We start from the raw sequence: 7087 nt of genomic DNA, 5'->3' as shown, positions 1-7087 counted from the left end.
GACCTAATCTGTGCAGTTTTGAAGTCTGCCCCAGTTGTGGGGATGTAAGGGACTGAAAGAGTTAACGTCTGTCGATGTCTCAAACATTGTAGCAACCGAGGTACAGTCTGCATAACAAAGAGGGCCATTAGCAAGAAGTTGGCTGGCATGGACACAGGGGGTGTGCCGGAGGGTATGCAGTCCCGTGTTCTGGCAGAACCAGCCTGGTAACCCACCGCATATGGCCAGAGGCCACACAAAGCTTATTTGAGGAGGGGGCTTGTAGCTCCTTGGCAAGTCCCTAAGACCACCACCCCAGTAAGCCGCACATGCTCAGTAGGTGAAGAACCATCTGGAATACCACCATATATGTCCAGAACTGTCTAGAATGAACCCATATATAAGTCTTCAGGAGGCGTGACTGTGGACAGAGATTTAGACTATAAAAGACACAATTGCAAAGGGCCACGTTGCGTGCGCCCGCCCGCCACCGGAGGACCACCATGCAGAGCAGAGACCATTGCTGGATCCAAGGGTGGTGATATCTTTCTTTCTCTTTCTCTCTCCTTTTCTTGTCTCTCTCTTTTTCTCTCTCTGTTTTCTGACCTTATTCTGGGCACATAAGGGTAATATCATTGCGAGTTTGTCATGGTGATATCATTGCGAGTTTGTCAGGGTAATATTGCGAGTTTGTCATGGTAATATCGTGGCGAGGAGTTTGTCGTGGTTATACTGTTACAAGTTTTGCCAAGCCACTATCTGTTGTTTTCTGCCAAGTTTTGAGTAAAGTTGTGAACTGATTGAACCTCTCGAGTAATTGTCGCTGCTCCGGATTACCGCACAGAGAATCAAAAGGTTAACCTCACCCTCACCCACCGAGTGCGACGGGACAGGGGATAGGGGAGAAGACAGCGCAACCAAGTGTTTTAAAAATAGATGCAAATGTGTACATAGGGTTACTGCAATACCAGTCTCACCACGGTGTTAATTATGTTAGATTTGATAGTCTACCAGCTGTCTAACGATATTCGGTGGGTTTTTTGTAAGTATGGTCAAGAGAAGAGCTTTGTTTATTGTTGTTATCTCTGAAATCACTAGATGTATTTATGAGGTCGCCCTTCCAAACCGGAGGGATAATGTCAGAGGGAGTAAGAAGGTTTGAAAACTGAACAAGTTGGCAAGGAACGTGGGTGCCAAGTGGGAGTAGGACATGGTCTTCTGATAGCAAGTGGCAAATAAATTTGCAGAAAATTAGAGAGGAGGCATATGTTATGGACTTGTTGAAGAGGCACCTGGAGAAGCAGGAGGTGAACCTGGGGACACAGAGTTGTGGAAGATAAGCAGGGGCAAGAGCAGCGTGACTGGCTGTGTGGGAGGCTGAGTGTGGGCTACAAGTGCTGAGCTATAGGAAGGCTGTTAATCTTTAAGAGCAGATGCTGTGAGGTATAAAGTGCAGGAGCAAAATTTGAGGGAGCTGACAGGGGAGCTGGAGAACTGCAAAACAGCAGCTCTAAACTGCTGAGGCATGGAAGGGAGAAAGATCAGTGACCAGAGAGGAAAGGTGGGTCATTAGGGGTATCTATGTGGTGGGTCTATCTGTGGCTCGTGGGTCGAGATAAGGACAGGGAGATCACTCACCAATTACAGTCACGGACAAAACAGACTCAACTCAGGAAAATTAATTTAATTTATTACCAATCAAATCAGAGTAGGATAATGAGAAATAAAACCAAATCTTAAAAACACCTTCCCCCCACCCTTCTTCCTGGGCTCAACTTCACTCCCAATTTCCTCTACCTCCTCCCCCCTGAGCGGTGCAGGGGGATGGGGAATGGGGGTTGCGGTCAGTTCATCACGTTGTCTCTGCCACTCCTTCCTCCTCACTCTCTTCCTCTGCTCCAGCATGAGGTCCCTCCCATGGCAGAGAGTCCTCCATGTACTTCTCCAACGTGGGTCCTTCCCATGGGCTGCAGTTCTTCACAAACTGCTCCAGCGTGGGTCCCTTCCACGGGGTGCAGTCCTTCAGGAACAGACTGCTCCAGCATGGGTCCCCCACGGGGCCACAGGTCCTGCCAGGAGCCTGCTCCAGCGCAGGCTCTCCACAAGGTCACAGCCTCCTTCGGGTGCATCCACCTGCTCTGGCATGGGGTCCTCCATGGGCTGCAGGTGGATATCTGTTCCACCATGGACCTCCGTGGGCTGCAGGGGGACAACCTGCCTCACCACGGTCTTCACCAGGGGCTGCAGGGGAATCTCTGCTCCGGCGCCTGGAGCACCTCCTCCCCCTCCTTCTTCCCTGACCTTGGTGTCTGCAGAGTTGTTTCTCTCACATATTCTCACTCCTCTCTCCGGCTGCTGTTCTGCCTGCAGGGTTTTTTTTTTTTTTTCCCCCTTCTTAAATATGTTATCCCAGAGGCACTACCACTGTCGCTGATTGGCTCAGCTTTGGCCAGCGGCAGGTCCGTCTTGGAGCCGGCTGGCATTGTCTCTATCGGACATAGGGGAAGCTTCTAGCAGCTTCTCACAGAAGCCACCCCTGTAACCCCCCTGCTACCAAAACCTTGCCACGCAAACCCAATACACTGTAGAAAATAACTTTTAAATGCTTTTTTTAAGACTGTTTTTTGTTTTAATGAAATTAATATACTTTATTCAATCTTTGGTGGTGGTTTTTTTTTTTTTAATTGAAAAGAAATCATGTGCAAATACTTTTTGGGGTTTTTTTGTTTTTTTTTAATGAGGAAGAGGACTCTTTTCCTTGTTCATGTTTCATTGCACAAGAGACTGGTTGAACCTAGTCACATAGACCTTTCAACCATAATTCTTGCTGATCTCCACTTGAAGTTGTGTTTTATAACAGGAGTGGAGAGTTGGATCCTTTATGTAGATTTCATAATTCTGTGTTATATAAGTAAATGAAAATAAATCGTGGTGGCTAACTAATAAATGGAAAGGATTGAATAATTTTGTTTGTTTATTTGCATTCAAACCAACAACTTTGATTTGTGTCTCTGATGATAGAAAACCAGAGTTGCCTAAGATGCTTCAAGCAGATTATGGATAATGTGATTGGCATATTAATCCAGAGCTCTTGGTGGACGTTGACAACAATTTCTAGACCTCTGTACTGTGTTTCCTTAAGAACTTTCTATTTGGGATTTCATAGGGTATGAGTAGATGTTATTTGGGGATTTATATTCCTTTTTAAAAAAAAAAAAAAGGGCTTCTTTTTTCTTTTAGGAAATAACAAAGTCCTAAACCAGAGTAAATTCATCTGAGTTGGCAAGAACTTGTATTTAAGATTGATTCATCTATATTCTCTAAAAATGTGAACAAAGGCCACACTGCAGGAAATAGTATTTATATGTCTTAGCGGTATGGTGCAGATAATGGTTTGAAGCCTACTTAGGAATATACAAAACCAAGCTTTTTGAATTAAACCCCAAGAAAACCTGCCCTTAAATATGTAGTTATTTGAGTGGGGAGAGTTTGAGTTGTCTATTAAATGTGGCAGATCAAATACTGTATTATTGTTGCTTCTTCAAGCCTGTACGGTTTTCAAGAAATCCTAATATATACTCTGTTGTTTCAAAAAACAACTTCCCTTTTCTAAAATATATTCCTCAGTCTACATACATTACATTACAAATTAAAATAAATAGTTTTAAAAGAGATGGGGATATTTATAAAACATAAGTTTTTTTACAATAGTGATTTAAATTGTTAATTATGGGACAGATTTTCTAAATGTATTTCAAACTACAAGACTCATAATAAACCAGATAGGTACTCTCTATAGGTATTTAAATGATTAATTATCTTAGCATAAGTTTAAAATTTACTTATTTTTATATTAGAAAAGGATAAATAACTTTTTTACTTATTTGCTTCAGATTGTATTTGGATAGAAACAAGAAAAAAGTGCAAATGCACAATACATCTAAAAACACCCACCCCACCCTCCCATTTAAAGTATTTGATGTTGAATAAAGAAGAAACAAAAGCGATAAAAATGTTTTGTGTATATGACAGCTGGTGGTCTAAGCAAAGAAACATTTATGGAAGTTAGCTGTTAATAGAATTAGTGTTAGTAGAACTTCACAATTTTAGAAGTGGCAGATGTCATGTTGAAGCTTAGTTGAAGCTAGAAAGCTAAAAATACTACTTTTTAAAAATTTTTATTTTTCTTCCAACTTTTATGTGGTTTCACAGCTTTCACCAAACCAGCAATTGGATGTTGCAAGGTGGGAAACTAACAGAGCAAAACAGAAATGATGTTCCCGCTGCTCAGATTGAGAAGATGATTGCTGGTTTGGTGCATCGTCAGATCTGTTTCTGGAGCATAGGGACTTCCATAGTCCAGTGGCTTGGTTTTCTCTGTAACATCAGCAGCTAGGGTATATATGGAGATATATACTTAGTTTGTAATTTAAGTCTCTTCTTACAATGCTACCCCAAGTGTAGGTAGTCTGGGAGATCATGGTAGGATTGTAATTTTAAGATAGAACTTGGTTCAAGGTGCATGATGATTCATAAGAAATGCATTGCAGTCCTTGAGGAGTTCTGTGATCCAGTACTTCAGCAGTTGTTTAAATAGATTAAACCTTAGGTCAGGCACTACTACGGTTTACTTTTTGTCAGAGTAGGCCAGTACTTCATCACAGGACTGGACCTGCTGTGTATGTCCTGAGGGCTGGGGCTGGATTAGTTGTCCTGGTTTAGCAGAAATGTTCTGCAGGTCATAGCTTGAGCACCCTGGTGTCTGTTCTCATAACTTCAAATTTTAATGAAAACTACTTAAATTTATTTTTATTTGTTTTTAAACACAAATTTAAATCTGAAGATTGATCGCCTGCTATGTAGCTGTTGATTTAGTTTTGCACATATTTGTTATACCATGCATGTTTATCTGTGCCAGTTATGTTGAAAGGTCCTTGGTGGATTGTTTGTGATTTTTAAAGGAAAATGAGCTGTGCAATCGTGCTGTGTAAGTAATTGTCTACTTCCAGTACTTGTAAAGTTTGTTACAATTTGTGTTTGAGTATCTCATGATCTCGGTAAAGTATTTCTCATACTGGTCTCTCTGAGGTAATGATTATTCCCATTTTATAGATGAGGAGTTCAAGCAGATCAAGTAACATGTTTGTGTTGTGTGATTTGGTATACTACTTATATAGAACTTGCTTAGTATTAGTAGCTAAATTTGCTGAAGCCTTAGGCCAAAAGCTGTGAACTTTCACCCAGATATGCTGAACTTCTACCTAGTTAAGTAAAAGAAGGCCCCAGAGCCAGTTCGAGCTGGAAGATAAGGAATCAAGGAAGGCCGCTACAATCGTCAGCTGACGCAGCAACCTTAGAGATAAGAGAAGAAACGGCCTGCCTAGAGACAATGAAGGGACCCAATGAAGAACAGGAAGACCCCAGACCCTAATATTACTATTGGTCTGAACTGTCGCATGAGGGGTGGGGAACTTCGATTGTAAGGGTATAATTGCCCAGGGATTTCTTTGGTTGGGGTCTCTCTTCAGAGGCACCCAGCTCGAGCTGCTCTGCATGTCGGATAAATAAACCACTTATTTACTCAGTGGATTGGTGACTCATCTTCTTCGAGCAGGAACCTAGGGCCGAGCCCTGTTGATGGTGGCATAATTCCTGCAGGTGGCGTAATTCCCTCAACATGGGCCAAGGGTGTTGATGGTGGCATAATTCCTGGCAGGTGGCGTAATTTCCTCAACAGTCTGTGCTAGAGCTGGAAATTCATCCTGATGCCTCTAAATCCTTGACTGGCAGCCTAACCACTTAGGCTTCAGTTCCCCTAAGATAAAGGCACCCCAAGCTGTGTTTAAGCCCTGTGACATCCTGTAAGAAACAATATAGCTTTTGGCTTCTTATCTTTCTGTTATTTCGTGGCACTCAGTATCGAGGGTCTGCAGGGGGGCAACCAGATCTCTCGATACTAAGAGCCTGCTGAAATCCTCGTGTGGCCTGGAAGCTGCATGGACTGTGCATCTCTCCTTCATGCACTTCTAAGATGAAATAGAGGTTGCAGCTATAATTTATAATTAAATCAATTTCCAACATTGCCCATTTATTCTCTATTTAAAAAAAAATATTTTTTTCTATCTTAATGCTTACAGTAATGAAGATTTTGTGAAGAAGGAACTGCCTCAGTTGCACAGGAATGTGTTCACTCATCCTGTTAAATGTGGGTTTTGTTGGTGTTCCTTGAATTGATCTCTGTTATCCTCTGGTGCTGCAGCTGTTCCTAAAAAAGGATGTGCCATTTCTCACATAGTAGCTTGCACAATGTTGAGAAGGGGGAAAGTGATACAATTCCACATTAAAGCAACTGTTGCTCATGTGAGTTTATTACATACAATCTTTAATCCTATTATGTGAAATGATATGGTTATGAAGAGTGTAAGATTTATTTTCTTTCCGTTAAAACATGAAAAGCATAATTTGCCTCATTTAAAAAAATAAAATAAATTTAATTTCCCCCCCTCCAAACACACACACACACACTTCTAATATTTTTTTGTACAAATGGTCATGATGAGCTTGGTTGCTTAAGGCTACATTACGTGTGCTCAGTCAGCCTGACTGTTAGCTAACCAATTGGAGTGGTACCCCATGAGCAGAGCACGGTCCTGCAGTGTGTGACAAGGATTTGACCTGACAGTTTTACAGTTGTGCAACACATGGAGGTTTAGAGCAACAAAAAAGGGGCATGATGGACTGCATGGCAGAGACCTGTGCTGTTCCTGCTGCCTCTGTGGAGAAAAATGTGTAATGCTCTTGTCAAGGAAAACTGAAAAGCTATTTTCTCTCTCCCTCTTTCTCTCTCATGCGTTACTCAAGAGACTGTCTAGATGTGGAGCCATCTGTATTTTTAATTTTTTAAAGACACGGACAAACCAGTTGTGTTTTTTATGAGGGAAATGTATTAATTTATTACCGTTGGCAGCCATTTGATTTGTCTTTGCTAGGTTACTGTGCCTTTCAAAATGAGGATGTTTGCATTTTGAACTGTTAGACTACTCTCTTATGCTCTGCTGTAGATCAGAATGGGACTTTTCCAACCTAAAGAGATCCCAGTGTTCCTCCA

Source organism: Gymnogyps californianus, unplaced genomic scaffold (genome assembly GCF_018139145.2).
Source record: "Gymnogyps californianus isolate 813 unplaced genomic scaffold, ASM1813914v2 HiC_scaffold_97, whole genome shotgun sequence".
In the NCBI taxonomy this organism is placed as follows: Eukaryota; Metazoa; Chordata; class Aves; order Accipitriformes; family Cathartidae; genus Gymnogyps; species Gymnogyps californianus.
Note: the sequence above shows the minus strand (reverse complement) of the source record.